This window comes from Lepisosteus platostomus, chromosome 19, assembly GCF_059453375.1.
Source record: "Lepisosteus platostomus isolate fLepPlt1 chromosome 19, fLepPlt1.hap1, whole genome shotgun sequence".
NCBI classification, from domain to species: domain Eukaryota; kingdom Metazoa; phylum Chordata; class Actinopteri; order Semionotiformes; family Lepisosteidae; genus Lepisosteus; species Lepisosteus platostomus.
The window spans coordinates 12,098,981-12,121,491 of NC_142629.1; the positions used below are offsets into that span (position 1 = coordinate 12,098,981).

General features: G+C 36.8%; 1 protein-coding gene across 1 annotated transcript in view; it reads left to right on the top strand.

Moving 5' to 3' along the window:
• hs3st2 (heparan sulfate (glucosamine) 3-O-sulfotransferase 2) overlaps positions 1–22,511 on the top strand; it is a 47,975-nt gene that overhangs the window by 23,270 nt on the left and 2,194 nt on the right. The window lies entirely within an intron of this gene.

Below are 22,511 nucleotides of genomic sequence, written 5' to 3' on the forward strand. Positions count from 1 at the left end.
AGATTCTGCAGTATTACATGCCCTGGCTACAATAGAATTCACCTCTTGCAATTTATGGACATTACAGTTTTCAATGACATAAAAAAATAGGAGAATTAACAACACAAGTGCTTCAGCCACCAGAACCTATTGTCTGAATTATAGTAATTGAACTCTTCTATCACAGTTTACTGTGGTGCTACCATAGTAGAAGTAAAGAAAGGTGTTTTTCCCTTTTTTTCAACCCAGAGAGAACTTGGTAATCTTGGGTCACTACTGCATCAACACATTTTACATCCAAATAGACAAAATAAAGAATGTAATTTTACTGTCAAGTGACAGCTCAGCCTACTCATTCCTGTTTTCATATATGGTACTCTGCATTGTGCTGGATGCTGAATTACACTAATTTATACATTATTTATTCCTTTCAAAACCAGCTTTAAATCAGATCTTGGCCTCTGGACTATATTTATTGAAGCTGAAAGGGTTCTTCTACCTGGGATAATAGCAACTGCTTATATGTAACAGAAGAGCAGTGTTGTGTATGACAAGTGATCTTTCCCTGTCATTTCATGTCTCTTGTTATCATCATTCAGCAGGTGAAAATAAATATAAACCTAGTAGCTAAGTTCTCAGATGCCTTAGCAGTGTGGCCCTAGAGTCAAAACCTCATTGGTTCAAGACTGGGGTATGTCATTACTGAGGACAGGTTACAATCAGACAATGTTTCAGATACATTGGACTCCCAAGTGACTTCACCAGTAAAGACATTAGTGAAGAGTCCACATTGGGAGACCCTTGGGAGGACAAGCAAAATTCTTATCCTAAACGGATGCTTCAGATCATTCCATGTGACTTGAAAAAGTGCAATTTCACAGTCGGTCTAATGGCAGAAGACGTCTTGCACAGTGACAGCCCTCAATGTGGTGCTTGTGAAATGAAGGAAAAATCCAGCGGTTTAGAGCTATACTGCCTTAGTTATTGGATCATTAAAACCTGTTCTAGAAATATCTGAAGACAAATGTAGAAATTCTTAGGATTCAACTGTATTATACTGATGCCTGCTATATTAGTAGGAACATACTGGTTACAAACACTATATTTCAGTTGTTTACAGCAGTGTATATTATACTACAAAATTAATCCTGACTGCATGTGCTTGATTATTCCGGCTGTACCCAACAGCAAGAAAGTCTGTGTTGGACCCGGATTTCTTATATCATGTGTGTGCATTTTAAATGGTTTATAGAACACATGTTGGAAGAATGGTTTCTAGTCCTGTTTTTTTTTGTTTCTCTCAGGGATAAATGTTCTTTTATTCTTAGCTAAAAACCATAACATGCCTTTCCTCCCAGAAAATACCCAAAATAGATAATGTTGAAACAAAAAGTGCTACCTACAGTAGCATAATTTTCAACAAGGAAAAAGTTATTTCTCCCACCCCATGAAGGTTAAACGCAAATAAGTTATTTGGTTTTACCGTCTTTCTCCCAGGATAGAGACAGATAACTGCCTGACTTGGAATCAATTCAGAATGTGAGTGAAGATACAGCAGAACCCAACAGCTCCAAGCACAATCTCTCTTCAGTCTTAAATTTTTATGTATCTGTTAGTCATTAAGTCATTAAATAGAATACTTATCATTGAAAGCCTTATAAATACTGTTATTCCAATTTTATTAAAAAATCACCTAATCCTAACCCAACCTCACTTTTCCTGAGAAATAAAAGCACACTCATAAACTTCTGAGGCTTAACCAGGCTCTGAGAGCTCTGAGAGTGGACTGTAGATTTGAGACACAGGCTTTTAGAAAATGATATAACAAATAAACTTGCTCACTGTAGCAAGATTGTACTTGTTACAGTGTATTATGGTACATTTATGCTGTGTTCCTGCAGTGTAATGATGTTATAAAACAGAGAGATCCATGCTTTACAATTAAGCTCTGCAGAATAAGCATTCCTTTTAAAAGTGTCCTCTGGTAGAAACACATTAAAAATGCGGCAAAGCCAGAGAGTAATGGCAAGAAAATAAAAATATATCCATGGTAGAAATGTGTGAAACCTATGCGAAATATAGTCATGAAGTCTGACACATTTTACTTCAGTTAATAAATGTTAAGAAGTTCTAACATTAAAATGAGAGATGGGTGTTATTCTCCTGCTCAGCTAACGATATGGAAAGTCCTGCCATCTCTCTACGGCTGACTAACGTTGAGTCAGCGGTTTGCTGGTCAACTCTAATATACCCTGAGCTCCCTTTGGCATCTTTAATGGCCTGGCATGTCCTGAAATAAAAGGGCACACAGCACCCCTGGTGGTGAGAATGCTGACACACTGCCAAAGCAAATCAATCCATCCCAAAGCAAAACTAGAAAGCAAGAAACACATGGCAAACTACTCCTATCTCTGTTTATCAAAGCACAATTCCCTTCTTAAACATACCAGCTCACATTGATGGTTGTGGTTGTATTATTAATCATTTAGGTCATGTTATCATTTACTTGTTTACCATTCAAGTTCTGTTAATTAAATGTTTTGTACATTGATATTAATTAAAATATTGATAAATAGGGTGATTAAATTTAGAAAAAACAAGGTGCAATAGAATTGTCCTGAAACTACTGAAATATTAATTAAACTTGCATAAATTAGGCTGAATGTGATAGATGAAGCACTAAATGTCTTGGGGAGAGCAGGCTTTACCTTTTCAGTCATTTACTCCTGTATGTATCCTGCGGACAACAATGATGGGTTGAAGCTTAATGCTTTTTGCCATTTTCTAACACTAGTTCTCTCCAACAGTGAATGCTGTGTCTTGATTAGTAGCCATAAAGAACTAGGAATAAAAAACAGCAAATCCTAATTATTTTATATTTCATATTTATTTAAAAATGTCTTCAATATTGGCACTAGAAATATTGATAATTTTCCATTCCCTTATTTGGGGAATGGCTGTTGAACAATAGTGAAGAAAAGCAATTGTCTTAACATCTTAAGATACTAGACACAGACTAGTGTCTATTATAATAAACACAGTGAACTACTCAATTCCCTAACAATTTTAAAGAAAAACACATTTATTTTATGATACAGCTGCAAAACTGGAACAGGGTATTGCAGACAATGACATCTTAGCAAATGCCATGAAAGATAATGGTGGAAGCACAAATTTAAAAAGATGAAGATGGGGCTGATTGTGTGATATTGAAGTTTACTTGGTGATTAATCTGTCCAATCACAGTGAGGTTCTGTTGTCTCAGCAAGCTGCAGCTCAAAGCCACTGATCCGAGGATGGTGGGGGGGGGGGGTGGATTTGGGGAGGGGAATTAATTGGAAATTTCCAGTTTCATTTTTCTAATTTATTATAATGGATTGTTTCATTTTTCATAATTGATTGGAGCAGGTGACTTCATTTGTCAAATACACGGATTTAATGGACACTGTAATGAAAGTGTAACAAGTATGAAGATGTTCCATTAATGTAACAGCAGCTTTACCAATTTCTGTTAATAGCAAACAGTTATAAAGCTGTCTGCCTCTGATTGATTGTGAAAACTTGGTGATGGAGTGAAGAGTACTTTCCTCAGGCAGCAAATTAGAACAATTTGACATACTTTATCTAACCAAAGAACATTCTCCTTCATAACATAACCTCCCCACAAATTACAGAATGTCTTTCATTTGTATTCATTTGGCTGTACTGCACTAATAGGAAAGACGCATGCAGTGAGTGCTTAAAGCTTGTGGACCTCTAAGAACACAGCAAAGGTAAATTGGAAATAACGATCCTGCTGTCATCCTATGGGACTGAACACTCTACAGCGGCGATCTGTGCAGTGGAAGTTAGTTTAACAAATGTAGGCTTCAGGTAAAAAGACAAGTTCCCCTCTGCACTTCAGAAGGTTGTATCAGGATCACCCAGTACTTGTTCTAAAGTTCACTTTCCAACATAGACATAAATCTGTAGTTCTTAATTGAGTTCAGAAAAAAATAATATTGTTCTTAGGAATTTTGATTATACATAGCATTGTCCATCCATCCATTTTCTAACTGCTTTACCGAATACAGGGTCACAGGGGAGCCAGAGCCTATCCCAGCAAGCAACAAGCTCAAGTCAGAGTACACCCTGGATGGGACACCATTCCGTCATAGGGCAGACACATTGGCACACACACTCACACTTGGGATGATTTTCCCAGAAGCTAATTAACCTATCAGTATATCAGCACCTAAATATAGCTGGGCAGTTTGTTCCAGACCCCCAAAACCTTTTGCATGAAGAAGGGCTCTTCTTATTTATAAATGCACAGCCTCTTCCTTCCTTTCAGCCTGAGCAAACAGGTCCTTGTTACACTATTTGTCCAAAGGGAGATCTCTGCATTGATAGTCAATATCTTTCAAGATTTTAAATAATGTGCTTCTTCGAAGTACGGTTGTCGACTCTTTTGTCCAACATTGAAAGAGATTTGTTTTGTTTTTTTAACATGTCAATATACAGTAAGACATTCCTTTTAAACCATGAATTAAGTTTTTGCCTTTCTTTGCACTGATTTCAGGGCAGCAATTGTCTTTTTTGTAAAATGGTGACAAAAACATTGTACACAGTATTCATAATACGTTTTTACCAAGCCATGGTATAATTTCAGGAAAGCTTTCCTTTGATTGGAATTCAAACAATTAATCAAAAACATATTTGAAACATGAAATATGAATGACAGGTAGGTAAAAGGATTTCAATCGCACTTTAGCAACTCGACACAAAAATTAAGTTTGTATAAATTTTCTGAAAGAAACTCCTTCAGATTTAACATCTTTAAAAAAACAGAAGATGAATCACTAAATTTTGCTGTGTACTTTCCTTTTTTTTCCATTTAAGTTTTCGGAACTTCTTAATCAGCACCATCTGTTTTTTCGTTTCTGCTCAGCTGAAGTGGAAGTTATACAGGACTCAGACAAATACAGATTGCTGGAAACATGTTTACAGTGTTGTCAGTCAGCACCTTTCAGTCGAGCTTCAGCTGCTATTGCACCTCATTTGAGAGGTTCAGCTGATTCTTTTGCTCACTTAGTAATCCTCCAGGTGCAAGGTATATATCTTATAAACTATAGGTAGATAGAGTCCTAAAAGAAAAGATTTTGTTTGAAAAATTCTAATGTGTAAGTCCTAGGCATTAATTTCACTTCTAATATCTAAAGTCTGGACAGATTCAACTTGAATCAGACCATAAAAATGTATTTCAAACGTTTTCAAAGACAAGAAGGAAAGACATATGTCAGAATGAAATTAAGGATGCTCAGAAGATCTTTTAATAACAATTGTGAGTAAGATTTCGTTTGCACTGCATTTCCATGCTTACGGTGAGATGACACTGCAGCTATAAATAGGAGAAAACAGGCTACTAAACCTGAGTGTTTGGCAGCCATCCATCAGGAAATGGTTTCAGAAGAGAAAGTGCAGTAGTTATGAAATACCGTAATTATTCTGAGAATTATGCAGAGGGTTCTAAATGTTATTGGCTTCAAAACTACAAATAATCCATAGCCAATTTGCTTTTGTTGCTCCTGGCCATACTCCATTTAAAGGACGACTACAGCTCCATAGCACATCCTACACAGACCAAACCCACTACACCAAATGTCCAGTCCCTTAATGTAGGGGATTTAATAGGGGTGTGACATTACCAGACCTGGGATGGCAATGATGCTCTGCAGCTCTACAATTTCTCTTGAATAGCAAATACCTTTTCTGTAACCTCCATTTAGGAAGTTTTTACAACAGAAATGGTTGACCACTTCAGTTCCACCTGATACCAACCTACATCCCACATATGAGCTTAGGGAACTCAACCAGCATATGCCATCTGGAGTCAGCAAATTCAGTCAGTGTACACCATTAAGCTGTCAACCCACACAGCCCTCCACTACACCTAAATAAGTTATTTCTTAGGCCACTGCTCCACTTGGTCTAGAGAAGCACAGCACAGAGGCTTTAAACCAAGAAAATCCCATGCCTGTATAACACAAAATCCCTGGCAGCAGAGAAAGGTACTGGCATGACTGTACAACAACTGGTGGAGTTCTAGGGCGTTTTTAGTTCAGCCCGTTTTCCCTGCAATTTTCTGCAGTGGCTACGAGCCCCATGCCATGGCACAAACATAGGCCTAGCCAGGCATGAGCCAAAGCAATTTTGATCACAGAAGCAGGAATGAGCTGTTTAAATGTAAATCAGAAGCAGAGGCTTAGTATGTTTTCCATGTTGAAAATTGCTTTGGATCCTTGACAGCATTGAAAGCTGCTGGGTCTCCCTGGCATTTTTTTCTGCAGACTGAACCCGGATATATGGTAGAGGTCAGCTCTGTGCTTTCTCCTGATCCACCATTTTCTAGTTCCTAATGGTTCAGGCTTTGAATAAACTTTAGATATGCTACTAGTACATTACTTAACAACCTCGCCTAACTGGGTTTAGTGGGCCTGTGTAATATTTTCTTAACTGCAAATGTCTGGTTTCACCTTGTTCAACAGAGCTCCTCACCGTGGCGTCAGGAGACTTGGCATTTAACGTAGGTGACACGAGGGGTCCAGCAAAATTTTACATTTGATTAACTGTTTACAAGGTGTGAATTGTAGGACATGGAGAGAGAGCTAGAGAGAGAGAGGTAGAGAGTGACTGGGCTACTGAGAGAGAGCGAGCACGTTCAGAGCCTAATGAGCTTCTTTAGTGGCGGTGCCGGAGCAGTTGCAGTGCTGTGATGCTGGTTCCCAGAATGCTCTGAAATCCATCAGGTTGTCAGTTTCACTGGGGCTTGCTGGAGTGTAAATTAATCCGGAGAGCACTGGCTCGAGTCTCTAATTCTCCCACATTGTTAGGTGGGAATATGCTTCCTGTTACTGAAATATTTTTACAGTGCCCACGGGAAAGGTGGCAACTGAGTAAGTGGGTTCTTTTCCTCTTGCAGTCTAAATTCAGGTCCTGGAATAATAAAAGGGCTCATGTAGGCTATGCACTTTCACAATGGAGGGGCACGGTAGCTCCGATAAGGTACCTTTATGTATAGGCTGTACTGTCTAACCATATAAAGTCTAAAAATTAATCTTATAGCCAATGCAAGTGACACTCATTACAATAAACATTAAGAGACAATAAATGTGTTTAAAATTTCAGACTAGGATTTCATGACAACCATGGCTACTGTTGTCAGTGGCACTTATATACTTTAGTTAAAAACATTTGTTCAGTAGTATACTAACAGGCAGGTAAAAATGCAAATTGCTGGACATTTTTGCTACACCTGAGGACAATAAAATACACTAATTATATTCACTGTAAAACACATAATCAGATTTTATATAATGCCTATATTCAAAGTCTTAAGTAGAGGTTAATTCCATGTTGAAATGTAGAAACAAGGAAAACAACACAACATTTCAGTTGTTGAGGATTCTTTGCGTGGAAAGAAGAGACAAACGGTACAGAGAAATAAAACATAGAACCATAGAAAGATCAGGTGAGAGTAGGCACTGCGGGTGAAATCTAGGAGAAAAGTCTAGGAGAAGTGTGAAAAGATAAAATTAATTAGCTAATTACTTAGAGCTGATGGAAAGTTCCTAGGCTTTGTGGCTTCTGATGTCTTTTTGGACAAAGAGTTCTGGAAACCCTGGAGACCATAATCAGTATTTCTGACCTTTCCTGATTTTCAGCTGCTTTTAGATTTCCTCAGCTAAAGAGACCAATTACAAATATAATGAATTAACAGAACTGTTATTACATATCACATTTCTTTCTACAATATAGTTCAAGAGCAATAAATAATGGCACTACTTTACAAAACTAGATCTTGGATAGAATCAAGACTTACATCCAACAACCTCAATTCTAGAAATGTTCCCAGAATTCTTCATCAGTCAGGTGGGTGAACAGTCATCAAGGTTTCTATGCTTTTACCAAATTGCATTGAACCACCTCTTATATGCATAGGGCTGGTTTTCATGAGTAACAGCTGGAAGTGTTTCATATGCAAATGTGTATATTTTCAAGTGTAAAAATTAGAAGCTTTAAAGGCTAATGAGTACTGCACCATAATACCTAAAACATTAATATTTACCATTCTGTTTGCCCTTTATTGTATTTAGAGACTTAATTTATAATAGCTATAAAATGTAAAAATGTCTTAAGTTACAAATGTTGTCATCAAGACACAACATAGAAACATCTCTCTCTCTATATATATACAACACATACAATTTTCTTGCATCAAAAAGAGAGTATCAGAAGTTCTTATTTTCATTTTCTACTTGAGAAGAGGAATCACATGTTAATGTTACTATAGATGGTTCTAATGATCACTAATAAGTGGTTGTAGTTAATAGCTTCAGAGTTTTGTGATGTAGTTCACAGTATGTATTTCACTGTAAAATTACACTTAAAGTTTTCGTAGACAAACAGCTACAAGAATAATACAGAAATCTTTCACGATGATCTATACCTGGGTATTTATGATAGAGGCAGTACAGCAACACTGGTTATAGTTTGTGATATGGTGTATTAAAGTGAAACAAGTCAGTAAATTATTTGCTCACATCCATGCAGAGATCTTCGTATCACCCCAATATCACACCTCATATCAGCTGCAGTAGGTTATCTTCCCCGTCTTTACCAGGCTTATTCCAGGGAGCCCATTTGACTCAATGGCAAAAGTAAAAACAATTTTCTGCAGTTTTGTGGATGATTTGCAACCCCTGACACATTTTCAATACAGTATCTTCTAGTCTCTCTTTTAATCCTGTGTACACATGACACACCTCAGCCTCCAAGAGCTCTAAATGTGGCACATAGCTTATGTAATATGGTGTTCTCATTAAAAAAGTTCAAACTCTTATGTGGATTGATTTGAATATGAAATGCTGCTGCAAGAGCATTGCTCTTCTAGAAAGCTGTTATAGTATACATAAATATAGTACTGATAGTACTGTATATGTCGGCTCCCCTGGCAAGGGGAGCATTTGTTGTGCATTTGATAAATAAACTTTAAATTAATTGATTGACTACAGAACGTAATGTCACCCTCCTAGAACGTGAATAGTGCTAGATTCTCCTGCAGCAGGAGGCCTAGTTCTTTGGCACAGTAAAATTCTCTTCTGTCTGTGGAGTGTGGCACTATTTGGCTCTAACACCAGAGTTGCCAGCAAGCAGTCATGATCCAGTCCCGATAAGGGTTGAGATTTACACTTTGCACAATTCATGCCTGGGATATACAAATGCCTGGGGTATACTGCATATACAAAAACTGTTCAGAAATCTAAGCACAGTTCCAATATCAACTATATTACTTTTGTTTTATTTTGTAGGTTTTAGTTATGATATCATTTTATCATTTGTAATTAAGTTTCTAATGGCAATATTTAAGGAATGTGTTGCATGGGTCTATTATTATTAATGTTAATTAAGGTTAATGTCTGTCACCAAGAATAGAGCAAGACACAGACTGGCAGAGGTGTAGCACATGGATCAAAGATCCTCCATTCTTTCTTTAAAGCAACTCCCAGGCTAGTAACATTATCTTTTAGCACTTGTTTTTCATAAATCTATGCAGGTGCTCAACTGAGTTAAGAAAGCTATATACAGTAGATGCCCAGTGCCTGTCATTGTAACGAGGCTGTGCAGAACGTTTTAAGTAACTCTTGCATTGTGGAGATGATGACCATTATTGTCTCAAAGTTAAATAGTTAAAGTATTACATTGATATTTTCCACTGTATGCACATAGGGTACCACACAATTTTCAAAATAGCTTTCCACCTCTAATGAAATCATAATGAAACAGGTTAATTATAATTTCATAATGAACAATTTGGGGTGAAAATACCTCCTCTATTTCTGTGGTGTGTTGGGCTATATACAGTACAGTGTGTGTATTTTAAGGTTACCTTCAAAGTGAAACTCTAGAACAGATGGGGACCTTCTCCTTCACACTTTGGCAGGTTTCTCACATTTCTGGTGTTAAGTAGCATTTGCCACTAAAAACATTTGCAAAAGTAGGAAATAGAAAGAAACCCTGATCTAAGAAAAAAAAATCTCCATCTTTTGATGCAGGAGATCCTTTGTTGGTTAGTTTTGGAATTTAGCTTTTTTTTCCCTCCTCTCTTTTTGCTGTTCATTTGAGCTGCGTCTGGCCTTGTGGCCCAGAGCATCGTGGCTCTCTGGAACAGAAGAAAAGCAAGTGACCCGATACTGCAAGAGCCCCTGTCGACAGCCTCTCTCTGCTCTGACTAATAGGAAAGCTCCAAGGGGAATCCAAGCACTAAATGCACGAGAGCATGGAGGTAGAAAGAGAGATACAGTGATAAACAGAAAGTTTACAAATGAGAAGAGGTAATCATTATTAGTTTCTTACATCTGTCAGTCACTCTGTGAATCTTTTGTTGACTGCGCCTTGCTTAAATGAGCAGATGAAAGCATTATAGAATTATTTCCATACCCGTGACAGGAAGTTTGGCCTAGGGTTTTTGGAATGTCTGTCCTGCCTAACAAAATATAGAAGATGCTAATGTTTTTCTATGTGCATCTCAAACTAAAAAAGGTGATTTCCAGCTGTGTCACCACTTAGCCAGGGGTTTCTCTTTCAAATCCAATGGATCTAAAGTCAAGTACGTTCTTATGGCTTCAGTTATTTTAAATGCAAATGCATTAAAATGCTTGTCTGTGTCTCCCATATTTCTATGAAAAGAAAACTAAGGGTCGCCATCAAAATCATTATTGATTTTAAGAAAAGCTCCTAAGCAAACAGAACAAACATGATAAACAATTGAAAAGTTTTGTTCATAACATTTGTGAGTTTTCTCATACACTGGATGTTTTTTGCAAATACATCCCAGAAGCATCATCAATAATTTGAGGGGATTAAGTTACTTGGAATTCTTCCTATTTGCAGGCTGGTTTTATTTTTTTTCTATTTTCCTCATAGCCGACTTTGTAATCTTGTACAGTATTACACTGCTTCTCCACATGGAGGGATCAGATGGAAACTTCCATATCACCTGATGTCTAGTAGTGACAAAACAGTCATAAAAATGCATTTTCAGAAATAATCCCCTGAAAGCAAGAAGAGAAAGTTTGCTTGCTGTTAAAACATGAATAAATACATCTCATCATGACTGTCAGCAGAAGAAGCTTTTAGCTCCTTTGCAGTTTTTTTAATGTTGTTTATCATATATTTGTTTACAGTCGCTAAGAATTAGGAGAAAAAAAAGTACAAAAAAAATTCCACAAAAAGAAAAGTTTAATTTAAAACAGAATTTTCCTCTAGCAAATGTGCATCTGCAGCAGCATATAAAATGAAACAGAAAATGGTGAGGTGTATGATGAGTTCTTTGGTCCTTCAGGGTTTTAATGAAGGTTATCACAAGTCTTTTAGGTTGTAGGTTCTGTCAAAGAAATAGGCTTGTTTTAATTAAAGGTTGCAAATACCCTGGTGATGGAAACCAGGCCTAGATTAATGAGAGAAAATCTGTATGTAGTGTATATCAGAAGACCTGGGAGATTTGTCCGCATCGGGAACTTAAGAATGTTACGCAGTATCTACAATAAGGCAGTGTTATCAGTCAGGACCAAGGGCTTGTATTACCAATCGAATAGAAAATGTCCAAAACTACCCTGAAAAACAGAATGAATATACAGTAGGTTATTTTACCGCAGAAATTAGTATTTATAGTTTTTAAAATATATTTAGCACATTTGTTCTTAAGCATGATTGCCTTGTGTGCTGCACATACACAGAAAGTACCATTTCCTTCCAGTGGAGATAAATACTTTCTAATGACCCTAATCTAGTAAGGCTAACTGAGACATCTTGGCACATACTGCAAGATCCATTAATCAGTGTGGATTGATAAATATTTGTGGTACTCACAGGTAACTGAGGGCTGTGCCTACCTCAGGAAAGCCCTTAACCAGAGCTCTAAATCACTTGGCAAGTGAGTGAAACAAACAGGATTCAGTGCAAAGTCTGCACCCCTGTTGTTTTAAATCACAAACCCCTGCTTGCTCCAGTAATTAGCATCTTGCTAATACCAACTAAACTGCAATTAATCTGCTTCTGGAAGAAGTCAGGGGAAACAGAGACCATGTTTAGTGTATATAAAATTACACTTATTTAGTAAGTTTGTTCCAATGAGGTTTGCTCATTAGCAGGACTGTTATTTTCACCCTAAAAGAAATTCACCTCAGGTTTGCGAAAAACAAATACAAGAATTAATATGCAGGAGGAAATAAAAAAAATCTCAGTACATTAAATGTTATCATTTATTATTGTTATTATGTATTTATGAAAATAAATGCTTTTTTCTTTTAGAGATGAAATATAAGGCTGCATGAGATTATTCTGTGTTCCCTATGGCTGTACAAAATGACTTAGCTTTTTTGAAAAAGCTTATTTGGAATGCTACGTGTGCATTAAGGCGAGGAAAATGCTGACATTAAGAGATGGTATCACCAATGAAGATATTGATTCATAGAGTAGAAAATATCATAAGGTGCAGCTCTTTTTCATGCACTGAAGGAGTGCATCTGGAGCATGCATGTTCTTGACAGCAAAAAAGGCTTTCAAACAGAAATGTTCTGAGAACATATTCCATATAACCCGCTGAGTTTGATCCATTAAACATACAACCTAACAACAAATATCAAAGTATATATAGCAGCCTTCAATTACTCCAACATTTCTGATAGAAGGATACTATAAGTAGAAAAATATCTCAGGGCTAGAATCAGATCAGTTCTTCTGTTTGACCTCTTTGAGTCTTCATAACATTCTGTACTCAGTGGTGCAATGATCTTGGGATGCTTTTCATGAGCAATTTATTAACAGTAATCATCATCAGTCAAGATCTTACAGAATGCCTTCAAGCTATCATTATTTGATTTACACTCATCAGCCAAAATTTTAGGAACCCCCTGTCAAATGAATGGCAGGTAATCTACTGCTAGCTTGGAACACATGAGACGTCACTTTCACTGGTTTGAATTATCCCTAGATCCCACTCCTATGGAAAAATTGTGGAACCTGTGGAGAGTGCAGTTTAGGCGTACACACATCAAAATCATAAATCCTCAGATGAACTTGGTCTTTCAGAAGACACCCTGTCAAACATGTTCTAGCAACTCGCAGATTCTAATCACTATAGTATTTTGCAGGGGCCATGTTCAGTGTGGAGGATGCGTTGGAGTAAGGGCGATGGATTAAGAGTGATGCGTTGCGTTTGCAACCACAGCTATTCTGGCTTATTACTGACAAGCCGCAGCTGTGGGGGCACTTTAAGATGAACACTGAACACTGCCTCCACACTGAACACGCCCCCCTGCGTAATGCCACATCACTGGCAACTTAATTGCTCAGATTTCCTAATATTTTAGCCACTTAGTGTAAAAGATCTTAAGATCACTTTATAAAACTTAAATAACTTTCACTAACATGTCTCCATTTTTGTGTACATTTTCACAATCTGAAGCTAAGTTCTGGGTGTTGCAGAATTGTGTTAATGAGTTTAGCAGGTTGAGATCACTTGAGCTATGCTGCTAAAGGCTGATTCATATTGTGTCACTTACTCTCAACTGTCTATGACTCAAGGACATTTTAGTGAGAAAATACAAAAAAAGATAAGGAGCTGAATCAAATGAGAATGCTGGACTTCTTTGAAATGTATGAGGAAACATGAACCAAAGAACATAAATAAGATCTAAGGGGAGGTGCTTTTGAAACTGAAGGTGTCTGAAACACGCTGCCCGGCCATGTTGTTGTGGCTAGATGAGATCCTAAGGGCAATTAGCTGCTAGCAACCAAACAAGCTAGATGGGTTGAATGGCCTCCTCTTGTTTGCAAATTTTCTATTCTGTGTTATGAGGTACTACCAAGTCCAAGGATTTGTTTTTCAAACAACTCCTTCTTTATTTTCAAAAGAAATGAGGAAATCCTAATCATCCTGAGTAAAAGCTTCATTCCTAAAACATCCTCAAAGTAAGCATCAGTAAATGTATTTAACCTTATAATCATAAACTTCGTCTAATTGCTGGATCCAAAATTCGAAGAGCCTGCATTTCAAAACAGCACAGAAACACACCTCAGAGGATCCCTTCATATGTTAGGCTGTTCAGAATATGTTTTCAAATATACACCATATGACAGCATATATATACTTTTTTGACAATTTCTGACTTGATTTGCCTTTGAATGCTCAGAACCCACACCCACTCCTTCCCTTTATTTTTCCTTCCCTGCATTTTAAAATCATTTCTTACAAAAGACATGACAGTAGCCACCACTATTTGACAGCAGAATAACATAAACATGCTTTATAATTACAGAGTCAGATGTATAACATGCATACGACGGGCAGCTGCCTTAAATTCCATATTTAACCAAGCCTGTAAGCTATTGGTACCCTTTGTTGACAAGCACATGTTAATATGATACATTTTATTAATCTATTAATTAAATATTTTTATTGTAAAAACGAACAGGACAGTACCAGAAGTTTACCAGAAGAAAAAATTTATTACTAAGATTGTAAACCCTTTAAATGCTTAAGTGAAGGGTAAATTAACTGTTATATCTTTAGTTCTGAATATATATTGCCTTAATTTTGCATAGGAGACAATAGGAAGAAGTGTGTCTGCAGTTCATCTCTTACTTCCCATTGCAAGTTGAACATCTGCACAAGAACATGACTCACACATAGGATTACATGTCACACAGCAAAGTGCTGGAGCAAAAAACATAAATATGCAATTGTTACAGGCTCAATGTATGCATAAATGTAGAAGACATTTCCATTTGTTTTTGACAATGATGGCTACCCTAGAAGCCTCAGTCTGCTGACCTATTTTCAGCGCCCCAGATTTTTTGATGCCACTCTTTCTTCTGATTCCCTATATCAAAGATAATAGTGATTTATGACTGGAAACAAAAGATCCAGCAGAGACCTAATAACTTTACAATGGTTTGCAGGATCTCAGTCTCACACGAGGGACATTTCAGAGAGGAGAGGAGTGAAACATCTCCTGCCACAGCCAAGAAAAACAACAATACAAAAGAGCTCTCCAATGACAGAGTGCATCAGTTCAAGTCCTCTCCACTCTGTCTATTCCTGTGTCACTGCCACTGGTATTAAGAAAGTCTTTAATTTAGGAAGCTGATAAACTAGGGTAAAAATTGTGCTCGGTGCATACTTTTCTTCCAGACCTAACCTGACCTTTCTTGTTGAGCTTTCCATACAGAGCTCAAGCATTGCTTTCGAAATGTGCATTTGGAATTTTATTCTGCTTCATGTCATTTTAATATTAAAAGCAGGCTGGTGTGCTATAAAAATGTTATTGCTAGTTACTTCAGATCCCATGGCTTCTCAGTCTTAATTAATTTTTTGTGCCATGTTTCTTCTTGTATAGTCCTACGTCATTACAATCCCCAAATCTGCTGGTTAATCCCTCTGTTTAATTTTCCAAGGACTTGATTCCTTTTTTCCAGTTTCTAATCTTCTTTTCAAGTCTCAATGCCTCATTTCTAGGGCCTGTATTGCTTTTATTGTCCCCCTCTCCCGTCAACCCCCATACAAGAGCCAGCACTAACAGAACACACAGATTGTCACAGTGCCTCAACAGGCAGTCTGTCTCAGTGGCTTAAAATGAAATTGTATTGCACATGCAAATGGCCCTTCTGTAATGGGTAATGTTAGGCAAACTGACAAATAAAGCCACAGTCAATGAGATTTATAAAGCAGTCGCACACAGGATATGGTAGTCACTGCAGACTCATTGGCTATCAATTCATCGGAAAGAAAAAAAAATCTGAACAATATGCATGAGTAAGTTTCCCATGAATTGATAATTACAAACTGCAGGAATGTTAAATGTGCTGCACAAAACACCAAGGCAGTTCATTATAAGACTCCTGGATACAAAACAATTCATTATTCCCCTGCTAGTTTTTAATCATCTGTGAAATGTTTGTGGAGCACACACACATAAAACTTGGAACATTTTGAAAGGGAATATTTCCATTGAATGCAGTGCTGTAAATCCATTGTTTGCTTTATCACTTTGTGTCATTCACAGCTTTGTCGACATTAATATTTCTGCTAGCACCACACTGTACAGATTATTCCAGGGTACACTTACAGTCTGATACAGAATTAAAAGACTTTCTTTAAAAAGATTAGCTGATGTGCAGATATCTGCTAGGAAGTTTAAAGCTCTTTTTGTTTTTCTGACAAGCTAATACTTGGCTGCTCTATGTTCAGTTAAGAAGTGATGATCATTAATATGATATAAAAGAACAAGCAAAGTTTAATTCTATACTGAAAAATAGAAAGAAAGCTTCTTCTTCAGGTGTCAATCCCAACAGCTGAAATGTTGTGTTTCTCCTTTCTGTTTCTCAGTGTGGAACTAACCTTTACTTGTTCTTTCACAGAAAAAAGAACAAAATGTGACCCATTGGAACCAGGGCTGATGAGTACTAGGCTTTCTGAGCTGGTTGGTTCTTCTTAGATCATTTTGGCATTATTTCTGTGCAAGAAAAATAGGTGCAGTTTCAATTGACTTTGAATTCCAGGGTCATTCACTAAGTCTGTGCTTCTAAATCCTGGTCCTGCTTACCCCCTTCTTCATCTGAATTACAAACTGATGCTTTTTCCAGCTATGTGTCTGTGAGCATTTTAATTATGTTGCCTTGCAGTCCCACAAGGCCTCCTTTCCCCTGATATTCACTGGCACTTTCACATCCCCTTTCTCTATGACTTAAGGGGTGACTTAAGTAAGATCATGTGGTAAATAAAATAGAAGGTTAAAAATAACATGAAACAGAGCCATCAGAATGTGGTGGGTTAAACTATTGAAGATGGCGCCTAGAAAGAAAAGCAGAACAGCCTGTGGGGTCCTGCCATGAGTCACATTCTTTGTCCCACTTGACCAGAAGCAAGCGGCTCTTACATCATGTCCTCCTCTTTCCCTTCAGGCACCAATTTGAAGACCTCCTAACTTTAGCATCTTCTCTCTCATTATGCTACAAGCTCCTCACGATTAAATACAAAAAAAAAATAGTTTCACGACAAGAAGAAAGTGACATGACCTTTGATCTACCTATGAGGAGGGGCCTAATAATTCACTTCAAGGGTATTAACACAAAGTTCCAGACAGGAGGATCTGAGGAACTGAAACAGTACAGCATCTAATAAGTCTCCACAGGTCTGAACTTTCTGTAGTATTTCAAAGGGAATTTACACAGCACTCTACAATCCTTAATTGCTGCCTTTCTCGCCTTTACATTTTTAACCACAGATATATTTTTTTTAAAACAAGGCCCACATGACTGCATGTCCTATATCTAAAAGTAATTTTCAATTCTTATTAAAACCAATCTGAAAGGAAAGTCCTCAATGGGGGAATATGACCTGATACAGTCAAGGAATGCAGCAGACAAAAGAAACAAACCCACTGTCAGAAATTCAAGACTTGTATCTGGTACTTTACAAATAGCCATCACTAAAGGTGTGACATGTAGCACTTCTTTTTAGTTACCCTGAAGATGGAGGCCTGAAGCACTTGGGACTTTTTCATTATTGTACTTTGGGTTTCCCAAATCCAGGGCTACATCCTAAAGCTCAAAATGACTGAGTGCTATGTGGTAATAAAGTGAGCAGAGGAGCGGAGCCATTCCTTCTACGTCTGAGTCTCAAAGTCCCCAAATCCTACACTATTTCAGAACATGGAGTGTGTACGTGACCGTGTCTCCCGCATATTACAGGGAAGGAACAGCATAACAGGATGAAAAGAAAATAAAGCATTTCTTTACCTTTTGTTGTGACAAAAAAACACATCTTTTAAATGAATGCCTAGTAGGGACGGTTGTTATTTTTATACCTCAAAGCACCAGGACTTCAAGATAAATCATCGACCCTGTCAGGATAAAAGCCTACTGTATTACTTTAGTTTACATTTCAATGGCATCATTTAGTGCTTTTATTAGGGTTTGTTTCCCACCAGTATTGTAATTGCTGCAGAATCTCACGGCAATTACATAATGCTGATATTTTTTCATTATGAGAAAAGAAGCCGAGAAGTTTAAATTATTATTCAATGATAGTTGCTGCTGTTGTGATATGCCTATCATAAAACATCACAAGGCAAACACTTACCTACTGTATAAGGATAATTGCACAAGCTAAAACACCGAACTGTTCTCGCTGGTTTCAAAATGCTGCATTTCTGAAGTAATCTAGCATGATGACAGTTTGAATTGTGTTTAAGAATCTGTGTCATTGCTAAAAGAAAACATACTGTAATCTTAGATTAGTTAATTTTTTGCAGTTAATCACCAATCACCAGACCCTGCATTTCTATAATTCTATTTGCCAATCACATTTCTTCAAGTCCTCAACTTGTGTGGGTTTCTGTGTGTGGTATCACCTCAGTATGAGACAAGCCTACTCAATCTGCAACCAATCCAATCCACACCGCTGCAGTAGTCTGAGGCAACCAATTCCTGCTAATTATGAAATAATTAAGGAGCTAAAGGTAGCAAACTGGTGACCCTTATAAATGATTAATTGCATCAGTTGGATATCTGTCTTTTCCAAATCTGTAAATTAATTTATAAAATAATGGCTACTTTACTGCTAACAACAGTGTTATGCACAGACAAAGTGAGATTTGCACCCTTATTCTGTACCGAAGTGAAATGCTGATTTTCAGAATCAGGCAAGAATTACAAGGATAAGCTAAAACAGTTATTTCCCATTATTCAGACAAAGGCAGTATAGTGTGCACAGTCCTATGATAATGTGTGCTGACAGAGGATATGTTTGTATTACATTGTTTTTTTTAATTAAAGACACTGCACTGGAAGCAATGCTTACATATAAGCCACAATAGTCAGGTGACAATGGCTCACTTGAATAATGATATCAAGTTCGCATAGGAAAGAGGTATGACACTCAACCCATAGCCCAAGGGCAAGTATCCTCATTTATTTATGCTTCACAGGGTAAAGAGGGAGGTTATGCTTCTTTGTAGCTGTTTTTGGAAATTGCTTTCTCTGACAAGCAATAAACATCAGAAATTTCAGCCCCCTATACAAAGGTTATTTTTGTTCTCAACAGACAACACTGACACAAAGCAGACAGATTAAGAAAACGTTGGACACCATTAATATATGCTGTATATAATTTTAAAGAAAATGTCTTTGATCAAACTCCTTGAACATACAGTGCATCAGTTTTAAAAAGAGTAACTGCTTTACTCTGTCATTGCCAGATGGAGAATCTGCATACAGCAGCAGCATTTTCTCTTACCATTCAAAGTTTTGAACAACAGAGATGAAGGATAAAAATGCCACAGACTGATCAGTCAGATGCTATTGCATTAATATTAAAAAACATGTAAAAATGAAAAAAAAACTGTTGACACTAAGCTTACAACAATGTGAAATTGATCTCATTCCTTCTCTGGAAAGAATATAAGACTTGCCTTCTCTCTCGTAAGTAATTGTTTCCCAGGGGACTGACTTTCTCATTTTTTGGTGTATAGAGCAAAAATAAATCACGGTGTATCCCCATGATACAGATATTTCTGAGCAGGCAATTTAATAATGCATTTAAGATGAAAAAATAAACACAGTCATGTAGTATCAATAACTAAACATTTAACATCGGTGGCGGTCATTTTGAACACATTCTTGGTGATAAGTTTCAATTAACTACTTCTCCAAAACCCTCACATGTTGTTTCCATAGGAGCTGGCAGATCGCAGCACTTATCACTAGATAGGCTGTGCTTTTAGATCACAGACCACATTTCCTAAAGTGCCTACTTTAGAAAATGTAACATCTGCCAATAATAAATTATTTCCATCCATCCATTTTCTTACCACTTTACCCAATACAGGCAGATTAATTATTAATTAAATTAATAAAAATAATCAAATGTGTTTATTTGCTTATTTGTGTTATATCCATTGCTGTATGAAAAATATTCTGGATAACATTTTGCCAATTTAATGTTGATTTTGCTTCAATTAAACATTTCTTTACATTACCATTCAGAAATAAGTTGGAAAACAAAATGAAGGCACTTAATGGAATTTATGTGTGTTGAATTCACTCCCTTTATCATCATGGTCTGTACATTCTTTTAAAATATCTACGCCCTAGAATGAATATTTTATTTTAATTATTAGTAGACATACAGTAAACAGACCAACAGAAAATGGACAAATGTCACCCTTAGTACTGTACAGTTTAAAGACAAATTAGTAATTATATTAAAAATGCACACACAAATAAAATTGAACCATGTATTTTGTAAATATTTCTTACAACAGCTTTTTAAATATCTTTGCATCCACATTCATTTCAGTCTGTGTTTGACAATAATCTGATTTTATTTAATGGGGCTCCTTGTCATTGTGGATCCATCTTTCAAGCACTTTCCATGACCCAGGTTGAAGGAAAGCTGGTAAATATCACTACATGAGCTGCAAATAACATATAAAGAAAAGCAACATGATAAATAAAGTTTGAATGCACTTGAAGTTTACAGATTAACAAGAAGCTACAGATACCTTCAAGCCATAAAAAACTCAACAAAATGCTAAAAAGTCTTCTCAGTGCTGTTGCTTTTGTTCTGCTATATGACTATGTTTATTTAATTTGAATTGTAAACATTTATCTTGGTTTTATGAACACATCAATATATCTGCTTGTGGGGTTCAGCTTCCTTGAGATTTTTTGGTTAAAGAGGACACATTGGAAATAGATTAGATTGAGATAAAACCACATACCAGAGGGGACCTTGTTCTCTAATCACACAGTATTTTCGGTGAAGATCAAAGACATTTCAGTGTTTTCTGCATAGAAGCTTTGCTTGAAAAATGAGTGTTTGACAAATAGATTGGAGTTCAGACATAAAGTGAACAACAAAAACATTGAATTAACTGAGCTGGAGATCCCCTGGGCATTTAGGGAAGGTTTTTGTCTTATTCTGCTTTTTCTTGTAATGCAAATCCTTGTTACTTGTCTTGTAGATTGTACGATAAAAGTATTTATGCTACAGAAATACAGTCAATTTAGACATTTAGTCCTGCAAAACTTTTTTTGTGATTGGGGAAAGGTCTTTTACTTTGACAGCATTTTGTCTAGCATTCTTAACCACTGATCATTATTGCTGTTAAAGAAACTTTTCATTTATTATACTCTGTACTGAAGACAATAGGCATTTTTTAAAGACGAATTTACCATTACTCCCATTGTGCTTTCCCTTCATCTCACAGTAGTATGAATATTGATTATTTTATGCTTTCAAGTTTGTAGAGGGATGAAAGAAAAATAAAGGCTTCATAAGACTCAGTGGAATAATTTTTCTTCAATAGTGAGAAAAGCAACATTTGAAGGATCCGTGATAATGTATGGGATTTTTATTGGCCCTATTTTAAAAAAAAAGGAATGTTTATTCTGGTCGTGAGGGTTGACAGAATTACAAAACAGCTTCAAGATTTTGAAAACCAAATTAAATTCAATTCAATACAATTCAACTTTATTGTCATTAAACTTACACAGGTGCATAGTATAATGAAAAGTGTTTCTCATTAGTCACTCAGGTGCAGTATATAAATAGGACAGAAGATAAGACAATAAGACAGTTACACAATAGCAATAATAGTAGCATGTAATAACATAACATAAATAACATGTAATCAAGTAATCGAAAACTGTGCAAAATTCAGCAAACAGAGAAAATTTAACAGGACAAAAACAGTGCAAGGTAATTCTTGGAACAGTGCAAAAAAATAGTGTGTTTAAAAGTAGTATGGTTAATTAATATTAAATATTATTATGCCTGTTACAATTTTACTGGGCTATCGAGGGGACAGTACAATTTTGGCTTACATGTGTGTGTGGTGGTATAGGAGTACAGTGGTTGTGGGTACAGGAGGATGTTAGGAGAGATCATAATAAGGTGGAAGGGAGTGGGGGCGTCACCAACTTGACAGCTCTGGGGAAGATGCTATTTTGGAGTCTAGTTGTGTGCGACTGGAGTGACCGGAACCTTCTGCCAGATGGTCGGGGAACAAACAAGTTATGACCGGGGTGAGTGGGGTCAGACATAATTTTGGTGGCTTTTTTCAGACTCCTGGTGTTGTATATTTCCTGGATGGATGGTAAGGCACTGCCGATGATGTGTTGGGCAGTTTTGACCACCCGCTGTAGTGCCTTACGGTCGGATGCGGTGCAGTTGCCGTACCAGACTGTGATGCAGCTGGTCAGTATGCTCTCCACCGTACATCTGTAGAAGTTGGTGAGGATCAGTGGGTGTAGGTGTATTTTAATAATAACTTTGTAACTGGTAAAGCATGCAACAAAATTTGTTGATACATCAATAAGTACATTTGAGACACTAGAATATATCACTTAAGCATAATGAGTATAGGAAAAAATAAAAACAGCCAAAAATAATTATTATTTTTAGCAATCTCAATGTCAGATTATAT